The 20,469-nt window shown below is 52.1% G+C and overlaps 1 protein-coding gene and 1 long non-coding RNA gene across 2 annotated transcripts in view; both read left to right on the top strand.

Annotated features, from left to right (window-relative positions):
* EEIG1 (estrogen-induced osteoclastogenesis regulator 1) overlaps nt 1-20,469 on the top strand; it is a 39,588-nt gene that overhangs the window by 6,247 nt on the left and 12,872 nt on the right. The window lies entirely within an intron of this gene.
* LOC128928339 (uncharacterized) lies at nt 33-6,650 on the top strand. The gene is made up of 3 exons (XR_013519083.1): nt 33-2,912; nt 3,196-3,304; nt 4,170-6,650. It is a non-coding gene; the product is annotated as an uncharacterized LOC128928339 (long non-coding RNA).

Below are 20,469 nucleotides of genomic sequence, written 5' to 3'. Positions count from 1 at the left end.
CCAGCTAGGTGGGGGCAGTGAGCCTGGTGGGCACTCTAGCTTCAGAGCTAGGCAGATCTAGGGTGTGTCCTTCTGTGTCCCATTGGACCCCAGCAGGCCAGTTGGAGAGGCATTTCTGTCCAGGTGTCTGTCCATTTATTTGACAGATGTGGATCGAGCACTTACCTCAAGCTGGGCATGGTCTTTGTTCTCTTGGGGCACATCACTGAGATAGGGAGAGCTTCATGGAAGAAGTGACCCTTCCTGGGAGCCTTGAAGGCTGAGAGGAATTAGATAGGGAGGAGGTCAGGACAAGCCTTTGGCATAGAGGCCCCTGTCCAGCATTTACTTGTTACTAGGGTCAGGCAAGGAGCTGGGGTACAGGGAGGGTGGAGGAGGGGATGGAGTAAGTTAAGGTAATGAGTGGCTGTGCTGGTGTGTTCCTGGCCTCAGGAGTCCTGCCCAGGAGCAGCAGAGCTGTGTGGCATGGTTGCCAGGTAGAAAAGGTAGAGGGGCCTAACCTGCACCCAGGGAGGGACAACGGGAGCTGGCTGGCCAGTACTGCTGGCCTGGCGGTAGCAGGCAGAGGAGCAGGCAGATTGGAGAGAGGGTTAGCAGTCAGAGTGGGCAGGTGGGCTTCCTCAACTGCAGGGCTGGCATCATGCCCAGTACTTAGTAAGTGCCAGGAAATGGATGGGGACACAGTGGCCAAATGTAGCCAGGGTTTGTTGACCCCTGCAGTGCGCCAGTGGTTTGTGATTGCATGGAAATCTAGACTTCCCATTTGTTTTAAGTTGGAAGAACTGGCAACAGTGGTGCATGGCAGTGTTTGGCTCAAGGGGCTTTACCACTGCCTCTTGGTGTGGACTGTCCACTCGAGTTACCCTGACCCCGCAGCATGCCTTGGACTCCTGATGTGTGCAGCCTGGGCCCCTGGGTGCCGGCAGAAGGCCTTCCATGTACAGGCTGGGGCACAAGGAGGCAGAGTGGCCTGTGGAGAGAAGGCCTGCTGGCAGAAGTGGGCAGGGCTGGGTGGCCTCAGAGGCCAGCCCGGGCAGCGAGGCTGTGGCACCAGGCCATCTGCTGGTTCCCGTGAGGTCAGACTATGCTGCTGGTGGCTGCGGGGAAGCCTGAAGCTGCCCTGCCTGTGCCTGGCCTTGATGTCTGCTCCTTGGATCTAGCCTTTGCTGCCAGCTGGCCACACTGTTGGCAGGTGCCACCTTGGCAGCCCCTACTGCCTACCCGCCAGCCTGGCAGCAGCCCTGACCCGAGATGATCTGGCTCCGTGGAGCCAGGCTATTCCCTGAGGCCTGTTCTTCGTTTTAAGCTCCGTTATGGGAGTTGCTCTGGCCAGGGGCTCTTAGCAGCAACCACATCATGTGCCTGAGGGCCCTGCTTGTCCAGGCATGGCTTGGGGGGCCCTGAGTGCCTTTGAACCATGCTTGTTCAGTACCTGGGAGTCCTGACTTGCATTTGAGAGGCCCTACTTATGCCCTGGGATGGCTGCTGGCATGTCTGCTAAGGGTTTAGGAGCCGAGGGACTCCATGTGTGGCGTCTGGTGACTGGTATGCAGTGACCCTGCCATCACTCGCTTGCTGCTGGGGACAGGCAGTAATATTTGCAGCACAACCAGTTTAGATGTATTGTTATCTTACCAGGGAGCCCCAGGAAGGTTTAAGCAGGGGAGAGACACCAGATTTGATTAGAAAGAGACACGGAACTAATGTAGGGTGGGGAGAGGGTGTGGCTCTTTATTATCCACCTCCTCAGCAAGTGCTTTGGATTGTGGGGACACCATACCTGCCCCAGGGCTCCAGATATGACCTGGGACCTGTTAGTCACCCGCTATGAGAACGGACTGCTCTCTGGTGGCTCAGTAAGGCCTGAAGTCGCCCAACCTGTGACTGGCTTCTGTGTCTGCATAGGGCTGTGGTTGCAAACCCTGGATCTTTGCTTTGAGCCTCTTTTGGCACCCAGGGCTTGGAAGAGCTCTCACATGCAGGCCTGAAGCTGCCCGCACCCCCCCTGCCTAGCCCCCTGTCCCTGTAGCCAGCTGGTTTCAGTGGCTGGGAGGAAGAGCTCTCACAGAGGCCTTTCTGCCTGCTTGTTCTGCCTTGCTGCCTCCCTGCCTCCAGGCCTGCAGGAGACATTCTCATCCTGCTTCTGTGACCTTGGGCAAGAGATTTGGCCTCCGAGCCTCAGTGACTGTCCCTAAGAAGCAGGGCTGCTGGTGCCTGGCTCCTGGTGCTCATGGAGGACGCAGTGAGATGATGTCTGTCAGACATCCAGCACCGCTCCTGGCATACGGTGCACACACTGCATGTGCCACAGTCTCTCCTCCTGTGCCCAGGGTGAGGTGTGGCAGGGCCAACGCCCTGCATGGACTGATGAAGTGCTGCTGGGAGAGGGCACTTTCCACTTGGGGCAGGGGTGGGAGCGGATGAGGAGGACACCAGGTGTCTGAGTTCAGGGTCCCCAGTGGGGTCTGTGTTCTCTTGTTCCTTGTTGGCTTGAACTTGCCCCAAAGGGGAATGCTTGGCTGTGAGCCAGTGCGAGTTGGAGCATTCCTGCTGGGTGGGCCCAGGCTGGGCTGGGGTGCTTTTGCTTAGGCTCTGGGACCCCCTCTGGCAGGCAGAAGGCAGCTCCCCATGGAGGCAGAGGACACTGGCTGTCAGGCTGCAGGTGGGCAGGGGTGTGGGTGAGAGAGACAGCAGCCCCTAGGTAGATGGGAAGCCCCTGCCCCTCCTGGCCTCAGGCCTCAGGCTGGCCTCCCGTCAGCTGCCACTGCTCCTTTCCCTTCTGGTTTCTGTGCCTTTGTTCCTGCAGTTGCCTGTTCCTCAAGTTCCCTTCCCCCACTACTCTGCTCATTGAATTTCTTCTCAGCCTAAGAGCCACCTCCTCCAGGAAGCCTTCCTTGGCCTCTTTTGGCCTTGTAAGTTCTCTGTGGGCCCTCATCTCAGGGTGCTGCAATCTCTGTCCACATCTCTAGCTCATTCCCCAGACTGTGGGCCTTTCACAGGCAAGAGCAGTCCTTCTTGCATCATTGCATCTTGGTCTTGGGGCTTCCTGCTGTGGGTTGGCACTGCCCTGGTGCTGGAGCTTTTCTCTCCTGGCTTTTGTTTCCTGGCTCTGAACCAGTGTGAGTGCTGGTGCGGGACCTCATTGTGGCTGCTGCCAGCTGCTGGACCCGCCCCCCCACCCCATTCCCTTTTCAGGCCCGAGGTATCAGTCTGTGTCAGGAGCAGCCCTCACTCAAATACTGGACAGCTGGGTGCCTCCACAGGCTCAGAGGCTGCAATTGAGAGGCAGCTGGAGGCATCGATGGTGAGGGTGGGGTGAGCCCCTCTGCATGGGGTAGGGATGCTCATAGCAGGCAGAGTGGGAAGGAGGAGGGGGCTGGGGCCTGACTCCAAGCATGGCAGTTGGACCTTGGCAGTTGCTTGATCGCCCTGTGACTGTGGCCTTGTCTTCTCAGCCTTGTCCTCCATCAAACAGGGCTCCTCCCACGGGAGCAGGAGGGCTACCTACTCAGCACAGGGCCAGGCACCTGGCAGCTAAGGACAGACTAACCCTGCCCAGAGAGGAGGTGGCTGTCTAGTGCTCAGGGAGGGTGGAAGTCTGGGTGTGAGGCACTCTTACCTCTCACCACTTCCTCTCTGAGCAGACTCTGCAGATGTGGGGCAGCATACCTGTGGCTCCCTGCTCCCCCTAGGATTCCCCCAGACAATTTCCTGGGTACCTTCTGGGTGTGGGGCTCAGGCTGGGCCCTGGAGATGTGGCCCCCACCACTGCAGGGCCCTCTAGTGAGGAGAGGTGCACAAATCCCATCAGTGCTATGGCCATGGGTGCTGAGTGGGGGATACTGGGCTTGGTTCTGGGGCATGAGTAGGATTAGCAGGTGGCTGTGGGAGAAGAGCAGCCTGGGATGGAGGCATGGCAGGAGTGAGCTCGCTGAGCAGGAAAGAGGGGCCACCAACCTGGGAGGGAGCTTGGAGTTAGTAGGAGTTGAGGGGAGGGGTTTGGACTGTACCCGGAGGGGTGAGAGCCATGGAAGGGTGTGAATCAGAGTCAGATTTGTAGTTTAGAACCACCAAGGGCAGCCATGGGGTTGATTCCTTGGGGCTGCAGGTTGTAGAAGGGCAGGTGACTGTCAGCTGAGAAGGGTGGCGTTCCACCTCTGTCATCACAGAATTACTCCAAACAGAACCCAACGTATGCCGTCCAGTGCTGAGGATGAAAAAGCTGCTGCCACTCACAACAGGAACCAGTCTCACAAACAACTTTGAGCAAAGCAAGCTGGAGACAAGAATGTATGATGTGGCCAGGTGCGGTGGCCCACGCCTGTAATCCCAGCACGTTGGGAGGCTGAGGTGGGCGATCATTTGAGGTCAGGAGTTCAAGACCAGCCTGACCAACATGGTGAAATCCCACCTCTACTAAAACTACAAAAAAAAAAAAAAAAAGCTGGGCGTGGTGGCACATGCCTATAATCCCAACTACTCAAAGCTGAGGAGGCAGGAGAATCACTTGAACTCGGGAGGCGGAGATTGCACCACTGTACTCCAGCTTAGGCGCAAAAAAAAAAAAACGGGATATGATGCCATTTATACAAAGTTTAAAAACCTTTCTAATACAAGTCAGGGCAGTGCTGTCTTTGTTGAGGGCAGTCATGTCTGGAAGGAACTTCCGGGGGCTTATAATCTGCTTGTTGGGAGCTGGTTTCGTGGGTATGTTCTCTCTGAGAATCTGCGAGTTCTGCACATCTCTGTGCCAGAAACAAGCCTCGAGATGCCCCACACTTTTGGGTGGTGCTGGGTGGATGTCTAAGACAAAAACGAGGCACCTTTTTGGGTATCCGGAAGCCTGAAGGAAGTCCTCAGGTGTTTACTGGGTCTTTCTGCTGACGCAGCCCGAACGGTTCTGGCCTGATAAGCATCACTCTTGTTTATAAGGCAGTAACTCATCCTGGCAGCTGCAAACAGACTTCTCTGGCTGGAGATTGTCTTCCTGCCTCTTGCAAACCCCGGCAGGGACTGCTGGGCTGTGGGGTTTGGCAGTTCAGGGGGAGGGTGGGCTCCCGAGGCTGCCAAAGGACTAGATCTCTATGAACTTTGCTTTCCTCATCTGTGAAATGGGTTAATAAGCTCCTTGATGCTTGGATGAAATGGGTTAATGCCTGTTATGTGCCCATCATAGCCCCTGGCATGGAGTACAGACTCAGCAAAGCCTGTCAGCAGGTTGAGAGCAGAAAGGAAGGGCTCCTGTTTCTCCCTCTGTCCCTGTAATTGTTTCTCTTTTCTCTTCCTATGGTTCACCTATTCAGCAAACATTTGTAATTAAAATCAGGCCACTGCCTTGGCAAGACAACTGTCCCTGCCTGGGGCCCAGAGCCAGGGAGACTTTTAGGCACATTCATCTCTCAGAGGAGTGCTGAGCATAGTGGGATAAGGGGGAATTGCCACTCCACCTACTCTCCCCTGAACCCTGTCTTTGGGAAGGGGCGTTTGACTGTGCTCTCCCCAAATGCCAGGAGAAAGCCTGACGTTGGGGTGCAGCAGCCCCTAAGGGTTTTTTTTTATGTTGGCCACACCCATCTTGGATACAGGCAAGACTGAGGCTAGGCTCTTGGGATGTGTCCCCAGTGTCCAACGCAGGCCTGATGTTTAGTAAGTGCTCAGTAAATGCATGTGGAGTCTGAATGATAGAGGCAAAGATTGGTCCAGGATTGCTCTGTGAGTCTTCAGGGAATCAGATGTCTGGGGAGGAGGTAGAGACCAGTGAGTCAGGCCCTCATGCTTCAGCCTGATAACTTAGCCCATGGTGGTTGGAATCTTGGGGAACCAATGAAGATGGCTGGAAAAACAGGTCTGAGTCTGTGCAGGGCTGGGAGGAAAGGTGACTTTGTTGGAGCAGTTCATGATTATCTCCTGGTCACCTCAGAAGGCCAGGAAGCCTTAGGGCATACTGTATGGATCAGTAGGAACAGCTGGGTAGCAAAGCCAGCAATGGTAGTGACCCCTGGCCCCTTGGACTCTGCAGAGAATGAGGCCCTATCCTTCCATGAAGGTGGCACAAGAAGGCTTAGGGGCAGCCCTTAATGGGAGCAGGGGTGTGAAGGGTGCTTATTTAGTCATTAGTTATTTACTGACTTACCATGTGCCCAGCGCCATCCTTGGGACTGGGGAAGCAGCAGTGAGGGAAACACAGGCCCTTCCTCCAGGACCTCTGCAGTCTGGGAGGTTCCCACAGGAACCTAAGACCCAGGCCTAGAAGAGGAAGCCTGCAGTGTGTGGGGTGCCCTTGGGATAGAGGGTATGGGTAGAGAGGACAGCGGCAGCCCGTGACTTGAGTCTAGTCATTCGAAGAGCCAATCCCTGAGGATAGGGATCCGTTCAACCTCTCCCCTTCCTCCTTGGGTGAATCAACCACCACCCAGGCATGAGTCAGCCAGGACCGGCTCAGGCATGACTAGGCCACCCGCTGGTCCCCTTCCCTAGATGTCCCAACCAGGGTGTCCTAGCCAGATTTAAGATGTAAGGAAGCCAGGTGTGGTGGCTCACGCCTGTAATCTCAGCTGCTCAGGAGGCTGAGGCAGGAGGATCACAGGAGCCCAGGAAACATAGACCCCTTACCTCAAAAAAAAAAAAAAAAAAAAAAAGACTTGGGGAAATATACTGATCCATGGTCCTAGGGTGGAGAAGAGGATGGGGAACTGGGTCAGGGGCTTTGCATGCCCAGCTTCCTGCTGGACCATCTGCCTCTCAGGGGAACTCAAGGTGCCTCTCAGTGTTACTTCTGGAGGTCTAGTCCCTGCTTTCATTCAGCATGGGTGTCCACTGGGCCAGGTCCTATAGCAACTCTGTAAGACAGGTACAGAGCCATAGCTGAAGCCCAGAGAGGTCATGTCCAGTGGGTGCTAGAGCCTGGCCTTGAGCCCCAGTCTCTGCTTCTCCATGCCTGTGGGCAACCCTGCTGGGAGCCTGGCCAGCCTTGAAGCTCTGTGTTTTCTGTGGGCAAGGATCCTAGGTTGGTGGGGGGAATCTGCTAGCACAGCACAGCCTGACACCCACTGTATCTTCTTGCTTTGAACTGCCGGGGTCTTGGGCCCAACCCTGGCATGGGAGCCCAGCTTGCAACTCTGGGGTCAGACAGTGGTGGCTTTAGATCACAGCCCTCTCCTGGTCAGGAGACCTTGGGCAGGTCCTTCCCTCCTCTGGGCCTGTGTTTCCTTGGCTGCGATGGGGTAATGGGCTGATAGCACCCATCTCCTAAGGCTGGGCTGTGGATTCTTGAGGTCGGGGAGAGTGCTTGGCTCAGTGAAGAAGGGTTCAGGAAATGGGGGCTCATTTTAATGCCGCCCCGCAGGGCCTGCTGAGGGGCATTTTTCTACTTCTCCCTCCTGGATTGCCTTGACTTGGTCCCCGACACCAGCAGGTCTTGACAGATTTGGCTCAGAGCCACACCTCACTAGCCCCAAACTTTGACCTAATGACCCTCCCTACCTTGGCATATGCCTGGTCTCAAAGCCTCTTCCCTGGGATTGAGACTCGAGGTGAAGGGTCAGCCCATACAGCACAGGGTCCAGGGTCGCTAGCGTGACAGATGCTCCTGCCACAGTCTCAGGAGAATGGCTGCACTGCCCTGGCAAATTCTCCAGGAATTCTGTAAGATCAGAAGGTGGGGTGGGTTCCTGAAGGGGGCCCTGGGAGTACAGACCACCCCTCACCTCCCGTGTGACCTGCAGCAAGTGCCTGGCCTCCCTGAGTGTTTGTTTCCTGATCTGTGAAGTAGAAGCAGGAAGGCGATGCTTGAGAATCACTTGGCACACAGGAGGGTGCCTGGGAAACAGGAACCAGCCTGGGCCGTACTGGGTGCCAGGGGCATCTTTGCCCGGGTGTGTGACATTCTTCGTTAAAGCCAAGAATTTGGGTCCCTTCAATGGCCTGTTCCCTCTTGGGCTGTAAGAGCAAGAGAGAGTGATCATTTGCATCACTTGAGAATGGCATTCACAGGGCATTTGCCTGGACAGTAGCTCAAGCCGTTTGCACAACCTGACGCTGGGTACAGAGGGCAGAGCAGGGCAGCCACTTGCCTGTGCTTGTGAAACAGGGACGCCTGTATGTGCCTGCTTGGGCTGTTTTTTTTTTTTTTGAGATGGAGTTTTGCTATGTTGTCTAAGCTGGTCTTGAACTCCCAGGCTCAAGCAGTCCTCCAGCCTCAGCCTCTGGAGTAGCTGAGATTACAGGTGCACACCACCCTACCCAGCTTGTGTGGGGTTTTTTGAAGCTCAGTCTCAAGGTTGCTGCTTGACTGGTGAGTGGCAGGATTCAGACCTACATGTGTCTGACTCCAGAATGCTTTCACCCAACCCTGACACTTTCCCAACAAGCCTGAGTGACCTGACTTCCCTCTACCCTGCCCCTGTGCCCTGCCCCTTTTCCATCTTGCAGTTTCTGAAGCCCCAGTGGGCTGTCCACTCTGTGCTTGTTTGGATCACTTGTTATGCCAGCCTCTGTCCCAGCCCACCCACCAATACCCGGGCCATCACTAATAGGGCTGTCTTTGGCAGGGGAGCAAAGAGCGTTTTGGGGATGCCGGGTGGCTGATCTGAGTGCTCCAGTGGCTTGGCTTCTAGAAACTTCTTGCTGCCTCTTTGCAGGAGGAGGCACTGGCCATGCTAGGACTGTGAGCTGCTCCCCCTGAACCCCTGGCAGAAGCCAGACGCTGCTGTGCTGCCACGTTGGCTCTTTGGCCCCTGGACGGATGCCTTGGTTGGTCCCTGGGGCAGGCCCCTCCCAGGCGGCTGTATCCTCTTCTCTTCAGGGAAGCACAAGGCAGATGTTGTCGATTTAAATTGTTTCCTTATTAGACTCTTGCTCTCCAGCCTGGGCTGGGTTTCATCAGCCGGGAACTCTGATTGCATCACTTTGTCGCTCACTCCTCCAGGAACAAGGCCAAGGACTGGGAGAGCGAGCAGGGTGGGAGTGAGTGTGGCTGAGGGAGGAGCAGGCAGATAGCAGGGGAGGGACATAAGTGATGGTCTTAAGTGATGGGGCCCTGCTCTGGGGGACCAGCACTCTCAGGAACCCTGGAGCACAGCTGGAACCTGGGGTTGCACACGCCTATCACAGCGCTACTGTCTCTTAGCTGGGTGCCCAGCTCCTTACATCAAAATCACCTGGGAGCTTGTTGAAAATGTCCTTTTAAGGCCTGCAGCAGTGGCTCTCAACTGGGGTTGATTTGGTGATCTCTGGAGACATTTTTGGTTGTCACACCTTGGGCTGTGCTGCTGGCAGGTTGCTGCTAAACATCCGTGCACAGGACAGCCCTTCACAAAGAGAAATCCTGTCCCTCGGAGTCTGTGATTCTGCACAGGACAGCCCCTCACAAAGAGAAACCCTGTCCTGCGGAGTCTATGGTTCTGGCAGGGCTCACTGGGAATCTTCATATGTCATGAGCTAGTGGATGTTTTTATTCGAGAAGCCCATCCTGCTGGACCTCGCCCCTGTCTTTTTGCTTATGAGTTTGAGCACGTGCCCCGGCAGGGCTTCGTGTTGGGCATCCAGAGGAGGTAAGACCTGTGTCTCTGAGTACTGGAACTGGGAAGGTGAAGTATTGAGAGTGAGGATCACACTGGAGCCCTGTCACAGGCTGGGCTTCCCCACTGATAACCCAGATTCCCTTTTCCTGACTTCTTCTCCTGTGAGGGTTGCCAGCCAGGCATGCATTTTTGCTCTGACTCTGAGGAGAGGCCTTGATGGGCCCATTTGACCCGTCTTTAGGGATCCTGTGGGCCTGGCAGCCTGCCAGGAGGTGGCGCCCACGGCACCATGACCCTAACCTCCTGTCAACCTGGTGATGGAGACCTGGGGTTGCCAAGGCTCTGGGATCTTTTTGTTGCACCTGCTGGGCAGCGATGCTGGACCAAGCTGGGGCCAGGTGCTGGGGATATGGCAGTGAACTGACCTCAGGACCACAGTGGCGAGAATTCTCTGCATCTTCCCTCTGTTGAGTAGTGGAGAGAGGTGCTGTGGGACCACAGTCACCCCAACAGCCCTGGATGATGGGCAGTTCGTCCTTTTTACAGATGAGGAAGTTGAGGCTGGCTGAGATGGGTTCTCCGAGTCACTTGGCGGCTTCTCCTCCTTACCAGCCTCATCCACCCCCTGGCCTTCCAGGGAGTCTCTTCTTGGAAGCCACCCCCCTCCTCTGGGTCTTCCCTGTGTTGTTCCCACTGCCTGGGACCTCCTTGTCCCCAGATCTTCACCCAGCTGACCTCTGCCTGAGGTCCCAGCTCTAACGTTACTGTCCAGGGAGGCTTCTCGCCTTCCTGCCTCCAGAATAGGTCAGGGCCTGCTCTGTTCACCGCTCTCATAGCCCCTTCGACTTCCTAGGAGACTGGTGGTGACTACAGTCCTTTCCTGTGTAATGGCTGTCTCCCCCTCTCAGCCAGGAGGTTGCTCATGTTGTGTCCCGCACCCCGAGCCAGCACCATAGTCAGTCCTCGTGGATGCATTGTGGAGGTCCTGGTCTGGTTTGGGACACAGATCCCTGTTTCTCCCCACACCACCAGGCATGGCTTCCTGGGATGGGTCAGAGGGTGGTCAGGTCACTGGGCAGCCTTCCCAGGGCCAGGAGAACTCCTGGGAGTTCTGCCGGGCCAAGGACACCAGCCTGCTGGGGTGCTCTGCTGTTTGAGGACAGCCCAGAAATAGCCAAATTCCACTGCTGAGATGGCCACAGTGGCTGTGGTGGGTGCAGGGCTTGCCCTGTCTCACTGAGATTTACACATTTAATTGTATATCTTCAAGCTAAAAATGAAACCCAGTCTCTGTAATTACCTGTTCCTGGCAGTGGGGAGCTGGGGAAGCACGCCCTGCAACTCCAGGCCCAGGAGTGCTGGTCATCACTGTTTCTTCCCAGGCGACGGCCAGCCCTGCCAGCAGGTCTCACGTACTGCATGGGCTAATTCCACTTGGTGCCTTGGGAGGGCTCAAGGTTTGAACCACTAGCTGGGGGTTCACAGCCCTTTTGCTTATAAGCAGCCTTCCTAACCCATACCCTTTTCTCATTTTCAATTTAAATTTCAATTATGGAAAAAATTTAAAAAATAAAGAAACAAAAAAGATAAAAATAAAGAAAAGGAAACAAAAAAAGAAAACAATAAAATAAAAGACACACAAAAAAGAAACAAAAGGTGAGGGGGAAGAAGAAAAAATAAAAAAAATTTTGATTATGAAAATAATTCTTCGACAGAAATGAAGGCACTGGCTCCGATAACCCCACTACCACACCTTTGGTCAGACCTGCTCTGAGCTCCCTGCCTGCCTTCTGGCTATTGTCCCCTCACACCAGTGTGAATAAGCTGCTTAAGTCCAGAGTTCTGCGTTAAAACAGTCTCCTCCTCTGGGCGTTGGTTCTATAATTTTAAAATTTCAGTTCTCTAGCCTAGACCTGGGCCATATTAGGGTAAGATGGGGATGTGGGGCACTGAGGAGGGTGCACAGTCCTATGATTTTCTTTCTTTTTCAATAAAGGTAGGGTCTTGTGTTGACCAGGCTGTTCTCCAACCCCCGTCCTCAAGGGAGTCTCCTGTCTTAGTCTCCCAAACTGCTGGGATTATAGGCATGAGTTACCATGCCTGGCCTGTTTTCTTAATAAACATCTTATTTATAATTTTTCTTCATAGCTGCTTGTTTTAGTTTTTTTTTTTTTCACACTTTTTGCTTTGTGAGACAGGTGGCTGGTTGTGCCTCTGGTCACTGGAGATTTGTGTTGGGTACTGCTGTGCACAGCACCCAGCAACCCAGGCCTGCCCTCTCAGCACTTGCAGACCATGGAGGTCACAGCCGGCTCTGGTGGCACTCAGCTCTCAGGACCCTGGGCCCTCTCCCAGGCATCACAGTGCTTGGGTGGGGTCATTCTACAGTGCGGCATTTCCATCCCAGGCCACACGGCAGTCTCCAGGACTGCCAGGGGAGTGGGTTCCCTTCAGTCAGGTATGCTTTAAGAAATACAACGGATACTTCCTGCTCAAAAAGAAGAACAAAGGGGGCATCATGCTCCCTGTCCTCATCCTTACTGTCCTTTTTTACTACCCCAGTCTCCGGACCCTCCAGTGGCCAGAGGTGGCCTTTATTTGCAGTTTGATGTGGACACCTCCCATTTTCTCTGTGCTTGTGGGCATTTACATATGTCACTTTAAAAAAGGCCAGGCGCGGTTGTTCACAACTGTAATCCCTGAGGCTGAGGCCAGCAGATCATGAGGTCAGGAGTTCGAGACCAGCCTGGCCAATATAGTGAAACCCTGTCTCTACCAAAAATACAAAAATTAGCTGGGTGTGGTGGTACATGCCTGTAATCCCAGCTACTCAGGAGGCTGAGGCAGGAGAATCACTTGAACCCGGGAGGTGGAGGTTGCAGTGAAGCCATTGCAACAGTGCAAGAATCTGTCTCCAAAAAAAGTAATTAATTAAATTAAAATGAGGTCACATAGATCCCCTTCTGCATGTTATCTTCCTGCAGGTCTGATGGGCCGTCTCTCCCTGCCGGAGAGCACAGCTTACCCACCCTCCCCTCCTTCCCTTCTGGCGTTGCCCACCGGGTGCCATCAGAGCAGTCCTCAGTTCTTCCCATTTTTGCCCAACTGCTGCTGCTGTGACTAGTGGACACCGTGGGGACTGCCCTGCCATACAGCCTCTCTGTAGGCTTGGGATCAAGGCTGCCTCTCCAGTCTCCCTGTCCCACGCCTGCCCCCCCATCTCAGCCCTAGCCATACTGGCCCCCAGCTCCTCCTTACACACGGCAGGCACATTCCCACCCCAGGGGCTTCACACTTGCTGTTCCTCATGCCTAGATTGCTCTTCTCCAGGTATTTGTGGCCACTTGCTTCAGTCTTAGCTTAGATGTCAGCTTCCCATGAAAACCTTCTCTGGCCCTCATTCCCTGGTGCCTCCATTGCCGGGGCACTGTCTGCCTCCTTCTCAGTTCCTTTTCTCTGATGCACTCCAGGCTAGCCAGCACACATTTGCCTGGTTTTGTCTGTCTCCTACCCACTGCCAGAGTATAAGCCTCTTGAAGGCAGGGATTTCTGTCTTCTCTGTTTATTGCTTGTGTCCCCAGAGCCTTCAGCAGTGCCTAGCACCTGGTGGGGGCTTAATAAAAGGTTTCTGAGTGAATCAAGGCTCTGAGATGTCCTCAATCCTGACCTGGCCAGCTCCCAACCTGGGGCTCATGGCTGCCTGCCTGGCATCTTCATTCCCGCCTCTCATTATGAGCACCCCTCACCCAACCCCTGGCCTGAGCCTGCGTTTATCTCCCCCCATGATCCCTGCCACGTGCATTGGACTTTGTGCCACCTGCCTGGGGGTGTCCAGCTGCTTCCCGCTAGAGGTGCTCCAGGTCTGAGAGGAAGGTAGCGTGGGCCCTGCAGCTGTAGAGCTGTGTCCCAGCTGTGACACAGGCTGTGGACACAGATGGGGCTGGGGTCGAGACCAGTTCTGCTGTGACTTCGGGTGAGTTACACAGCATTTCTGAGCCTTACTTTCTTCATCTGTAAAGTGGGCTGTGGTAGCAGTCACCTTTCAGTCTTGAAGAGTTCGGGGCTGCACACAGTAGGCCCTCAGGAGGTGGCCACTTCAGCTGTGTTGTTTTTTACCCTTGCTATGACCTCTGGCCATGGGCCAGGGCAAGGCTGCTCACCTCTTCTCATGGGAGTGGTGGCTGCTAATAGGTGATGGTTTAGAGCTCTGTAGAAACCAGAGGAAGGCCCGGTGCTGATCCTGTGAGCCCTTCCTGTGGAGGGATGGAACCTGCCTGTTACCTGAGCCTAGGAGGGCTCCACGTGACTTTCTCTGGTTTGGCCCTGGAACCGCAATGGGCCTTAGGCTTCCTGGCTGGCGTTCCCACGGCACTCTCAGAAGGGAAGGGAGAAAGCCCACAATTCATTGTCAGCTTTTGTTCCCAGACACTAATCCCAATTCCATTGGGTGTTTCAACACGCCCAGAGGACCGAGCTGCCTCCCCAGGCCTCCAGCAGCTGCTTTCAACTCAAGGTGAAGTGCAGGGACCCATGGCTGCTCCCCAGCCTTCCCCCTTTCAATCTTGGGCCTCCTCTGGCTGCCTGGGAAGTGTCTCTGCTCTCTTTGCCCTTCTGCTCCCCTCTGTGGCTCTTTTCAGCCTCTGCCTAAGTCACAGTCCATGGTGGCAAGACAGAGCCGTTGTCAGAATCAAATGCAGAGTCGTCTCACACCCTTGAGGACTGGCGGGACCTGCCCCTGCTCCTTCACCCATCTCATCCCCTCTGACCTCCCCCCAGCTTCTCTTCAGCCATTGGCCTCTGCACTGGTTTTCCACATGGCAAATGTATTTCTGCCTCAGCCTCTGCACTTGTTGCTCCCTCACCTGGAGGGCCCTTCCCCCATCTTTGCTCAGTTGTAGTCCCCACTTCCCTCTAAGCCTTGCTCAGATGTCACTGCCCTAAGGGCCATCCCTAACCCCCAACCTGAATTAGCCCCAGGTCATCTCTACCTACATTCCCCACTTGTCTTCCCTGTGGTGTTCTCCATTTTTCTTTCTTTTTTTTTTTGAGACAGAGTCTCACTCTGTTGCCAGGCACCAGGCTGGAATGCTGTGGCACAATCTTGGCTCACTGCAACCTCCACCTCCCCGGTTCAAGCATTTCTCCTGCCTCAGCCTCCTGAGTAGCTGGGACTACAGGTGCACACCGCCATGCCCAGCTAATGTTTGTATTTTTAGTAGAGATGGGGTTTCACCATGTTGGCTGGGATGGTCTTGATCTCTTGACCTCGTGATCTGCCTGCTTTGGCCTCCCAAAGTGCTGGGATTACAGGCTTGAGCCACTGCACCCAGCCCTTCTCCATTTTTCTATTTATCGGACCTACCTCAAGGGTTTGTTTGTTTTTTTTTTGAGATATAATTAAAAATAACATTTCAAATTAGATACTTGAGATATATCTCAATTTGAGATTTTTAGATTGAGGTATCCACATACCGCACAACACCCATTTGAAGTGAACAGTGAAGCGGTTTTTGGTATATTTGCAGTTGCACAACCGTCACCACAACCAATTTTAGAACATTTTCATCACCCAGAAGGAAATCCCATACCCATTAGCAGTTACTCCTTTTTCCTCCGAGTCCCTGTGTTCGTCTGTTCTCATACTGCTGTAAAGAAATACCCAAGACTGGGTAATTTCCAAAGGAAAGAGGTTTAGTTGATTCACAGTTCCACATGGCTGTGGAGGCCTCAGGAAACTTACAATCATGGCAGAAGGTGAAGGGGGAGCAAGGACCTTCTTCACATGCTGGCAGGAGACAGAAGCAGCAGCAAAGGGGGAAGAGCCCCTTATAAAACCATCAGATCTCATAAGAACTCACTCACTATCTTGAGAACAGCATGGGGGAAACCACCCCCATGATCCAGTCACCTCCCACCAGGTCCCTCCCTTGACACGTGGGGATTATGGGAGAGGACACAGAGCCAGACCATATCATCCCCCATCTCCTGGCAACCACCATTCTAGTTCCTGTCACTATGAATTTGCCTTTTCTGGACATTTCATATAAATGAAATCATAAACTCTATAGTTTTTTCTGGCTGACTGCTTTGATTTAGCTTTATGTTTTCAAGGTTAATCCCCAGTTAGCATGTATAAGTGTATCATTTCTCTTTGTTGCTGAATGATACGCCATTATACGCATAAAACACATTTTATTTGTCCATTTACCAGTTGATGGACATTTGGGTTGCTTTCACTTTTTGGTTATGAATAATTCTGTGATATACATTTGTGTACAAGTTTTTGTGTGGACACATTTCATTTCTTCAGGGTATATACCTAGGAGTGGAATTGCTGAGTCATATCATAACTCTGTGTTTTACCTTTTTAGGAATTTCCATACTGTTTTCCAAAGGGGCTGCATCATTTTACATTCCTACCACCAGTGTATGAGCATTCCAGGGGTTCCAGTTTCTCTACATCTTCGCCTTTGATTCTAGCCATCCTAGTGGGTGTAAAGTAGTATCTCATTTTAGTTTTGATTTTTATTTCCCTAATAGCTAATCATGGAGCATCTTCTTGTGTGCCTGTTGATCACTTATGTATCTTCTTTGGATAAATGTCTATTTGGATATTTTGTCCATTTTTAATTGGATTATTTGTCTTTTTATTGAGTTGTAGGTGCTTGTTATATATTATAAATACAAGTCCCTCATCATATATATGATTTCCAAGTGTTTTTTTCTTATTTTGTGGTTTGTATTTTTACTTTTTTGATGATGTCCTTTGGAGTACAAAAGGTTTTTTTCTTTTCTTTTCTTTTTTTAGACGGAGTCTTGCTCTGTCACTGGGCTGGAGTGCAGCGGCACGATCTTGGCTCACTGCAACCTCTGCCTCCCAGGTTCAAGCAATTCATTCCCCTGCCTCAGCCTCCTGAGTAGCTAGAACTACAGGCGCTCACCGCCATGGCTGGCTAACTTTTTGTATTTTAGTAGAGACAGGGTTTACCAATGTTGGCCAGGATGGTCTCAATCTCCTGACCTCGTGATCCACCTGCCCTGGCCTCCCAAAGTGCTGGGATTTGCAGGTGTGAGCCCCCGCGCCCGGCTTTTTTTTTTTCTTTTTCTTTGCCTTTTTTTTTAAGATAGAGTTTCACTCTGTCACCCAGGCTGGGGTGCAGTGGTGTAATCACAGCTCACTGCAACCTGGAACTCCTAGGTTCAGGCCATCCTCTTACCTTAACTTCCCAAGTTGCTGGGACTACAGGCATGTACCACTATGCCTGGCTAATTTGAAAATTTTCTGTAGAGATGGGATCTTGTCATGTTGCCCAGGCTGGTCTCAGACTCTTGGCCTCAAGTGATCCTCTCACCTTGGCCTCCGAAAGTGCTGGGATTACAAGTGTGAGCCACTGTGCCCAATTAAAATTTTTAAATTTTGATGACATTCAGTATATTTATATTTTTCTTCTATCACATGTACTTTTGGTATTATATCTAGGAAATAGTTGCCTAATCAAAGGCATAAAGATTTATTCAGATGCTTTTTTTCACATTTTATAGTTTAGCTCTTATACTTAGCTCATTGATCCTTTTTCAGATCACTTTTATATATAGCATGAGATAGCCCCTCCCCAAACACACACCCTTCATTCTCTTGCATGTTGATATCCTGTATCCCAGCAGCATTTGTTGAGAAGACTATTCTTTTTCCCACTGAATTATTATTTTGGCACTGTTGTTAGAAATCAATTGACCATAAAAGTGAAGGTTTCTTTTTTTTTTTTGAGACAGTCTCCCTTTGTCACCCAGGCTGGAGTGCAGTGGCGCCATCTTGTGCCTCAGCCTCCCAAGTATCTGGGATTACAGGTACACACCACCATGCCTAGCTATTTTTTTTTTATTTTTAGTAGAGATGGGGTTTTACCATGTTGGCCAAGCTGATCTCTCTTGAAGGTTTATTTCTAAACCTTTGTAGATAGAATAATCTCAGTTGTAGTCCATTTGTGTCTGTCTCGTCCCAGGACCACCCTTTCTTGATTATTGTAACTTCGTAGATCTTTTGAAATAGAGAAATATGAATCCTTTAATTATGTTTTACTTTTAAAGATTGTGTTGACTATTCTGGTCCCTTGGATTTCCATGTAAAGTTTAGGATCAGCTTGTCAAAGTTCTGTCAAGAAGCCAGCTTGAGGCTTTGATAAGGATTGTGATGAATTTTAGAACTATTTGGGAGTATCATCATCTTAACAACATTGTCTTTCAATCTGTGACCGTGAGATGTCTTTACATTTATTTAGATCTTTAACTTCTTTCAGCAGTGTTTTATAGTTTTCCATAGTGTGTATTTTGTACTTTATTAAATTTATTCTTACGTATTTTTTTTATGCTATTGTACATGGAACTGCTTTTTTCATTTCATTGTAAATGTTTGCCAACATGTATAAAAAATTGATTTTTGTATATTGATCTTGCATCCTGCAACTTTTCTGAACTCATGCATTTTTAAATTTTTATATATTTATTTTTATTTTTTTGTTTGTTTGTTTTGAGACAGGGTCTCACTCTGTTGCCCAGGCTGGAGTACAGTGGTTTGATCTCAGCTCACTGCAACTTCTGCCTCCTGGGTTCAAGAGATTCTCCCACCTCAGCCTCCCGAGTAGCCTGGACTACAGCTACCTGACCTCAAGTGATTCGTGCCCACCTCGGCCTCTCAAGGTTCTAGGATTACAGGCATGAGCCACGACACCTGTAATCATGTATTAAGCTAGGCATGATGGTTCATGCTTGTAATCCAGCACCTTGGGAGGCCATGACAGATGGATCACTTGACGCCAGGAGTTTGAGACCAGCCTGGCCAACATGGTGAAATCTCATCTCTACTAAAAACACAAAAATTAGCCGGGTGTGGTAGTGCATGCCTGTAATCCCAGCTACTGAGGAGGCTGAGGCAGGAGAATCACTTGAACTCAGCAGATGGAGGTTGCAGGGAGCCAAGATCATGCCACTGAACTCCAGCCTGGGTGACAGAGTGAGGTCTCATAAAAAAATTAAAAATAAAATAAATAATAATAATAACGGCCGGGCATGGTGGCTCATGCCTCTAATCTCAGCACTTTAGGAGGCCAAGGCAGGTGGATCACCTTAGGTCAGAAGTTTGAGACCAGCCTGACCAACATGGTGAAACCCCATCTCTACTAAAAATACCAAAATTCTTCGGGCATGGTGGTGGGCTCTTGTAATCCCAGCTATTCGGGAGGCTGAGGAAGGAGAATCACGTGAACCAGGGCAGCGGAGGTTGCAGTGAGCCAAGACTGTGCTATTGCACTCCAGCCTGGGCAACAGGAGTGAAACTCCATCTCAAAAAATAAATAAATAAAATAAAATCGTTTTTTAGTGGATTCCTTAAGGATTTTCTGTGTACAAGATCAAGTCATCTGTTAATATAGTTTTAGTTCTTCCTTTCCACTACTATGTATTTTTCTTGTTTATTTGGTTGTCGTCTTTCTCCTCCCACCAGAATGTAAGCTAGTCACTGCTGTGGTCCCAGTGCCTAGAACAGGGCCTGGCACACGCTGGTGCTCAGTCGTTTGAATAAGTGGAGCCAGCATGACTGGGCTCAGGCGATGCCCCCAGCCCAGGGCCCCCACTCCTATGGCACCTGCTTACGGAGATTAGATCTGTCCCTTCCTCCCCTGTCTTCATCCCTGACCTTTTCTGCTTGTCCCCAGTCTTGGTTGCAGAGGATTGTTGGAGCTCACCCTCCTAACAAGCTCTGTGCATTCTGGTGACTGAGTTCTCTTGGTCCCTGGTGTCATCACAGAGCCTTCAGCGGGTCAGGCACTTTGCAGGATTCATTTTACTAAGCTCTCCCACAACAGTGGCCATGACAGGGGTGATGTGCCCCAGCGAGTGTGCGACTGTGGCCCAGGTCTGGCTGCCCTGTTGCCCCTTGTCACAGCCTTGGCAGGAGCACAGAGTAAGCCTTAGTCACATCCTTAAATCCTTGTGGAGCCTGGAGGGGCCTCCTCTAGAAAGTGAGGCTTAGGGGCTTTCATTGGGCTGAGGAAACAGGACTCCCTTCTCATTCATGCTGTTCCCTCTTCCTGGAACTTCTCCTCCACCTGGCTACTCCCCAAGCTCATTCTGTCCTGAGCTTGAATGTCACCTTTCCTGACTCACCCCTTCCCTGCCCTCTCCTGGTGACACTGAGTCATCACTGAGTGAATGCAGTCTGCGGTGGCTCATACCAGCACCTGCTTGGCACTCAGAGACCTGGGTGGTGCCTCAGGAACAGAGCAGGGTACTGCAGGCCCCACAATTCCACGGGTTCTCCTTGCCACGCTTTCCCGTGCTCCATGGCCCCTGAGCTGATGTGGCGACTAAGAGCTCTGACTCTGAAGTCAGATAGTCCTGGGTTTAAATCCTGCTCTGCCAGTCCCTGGGGATGTGAACACGCGTGGCAGGTAGAATGGCTTTCTCTTGGAGCTTCAGTGCTCTCAGCTGTAGAATGGGTGGCGTAGAGCCCACCTTACAAGCCTGCCATGCAAAGCAAACCTGCCAATGCTCAGGAGAGGCTTGGCTGGCCTCGATCTGGCAGTTAACCCACTCTCCTCAGCTCACTTCCTTACTGTCCCCTAGGTGGTTAGGTGGGATGAGCTGGAGATAACATCTCTCACACTGTCTCCTCCCTTCCTGGCCACCCCTTCCTGATCATGGGCTCTGCCAGGCAGGCTGTGTGGGGATGGGGAGCTGCTCGGGGATGCAGAGCTCGGCTCCGCCATGTGCTGCTGCCACCCCCAGATCCTGCCAAGGCCCCCGCAGCAGTTGGGAGGGGCTTGGATGAGCCCTGCCACTGGCTCCCACTCACTCCCAGAGCACAAAACACCTCTCCAGTAAAGTGGTGCTCAATTTTTCAGCGCAGTCATGCTCTCCAACTCAGGAGGCACCGGAAGGCTGGAAGCCCAGA

Source organism: Callithrix jacchus, chromosome 1 (genome assembly GCF_049354715.1).
Source record: "Callithrix jacchus isolate 240 chromosome 1, calJac240_pri, whole genome shotgun sequence".
Lineage (NCBI taxonomy): Eukaryota > Metazoa > Chordata > Mammalia > Primates > Cebidae > Callithrix > Callithrix jacchus.
The sequence above is the reverse complement of the archived record's forward strand: the minus strand, read 5'-3'. Positions and strand labels throughout refer to the sequence as shown.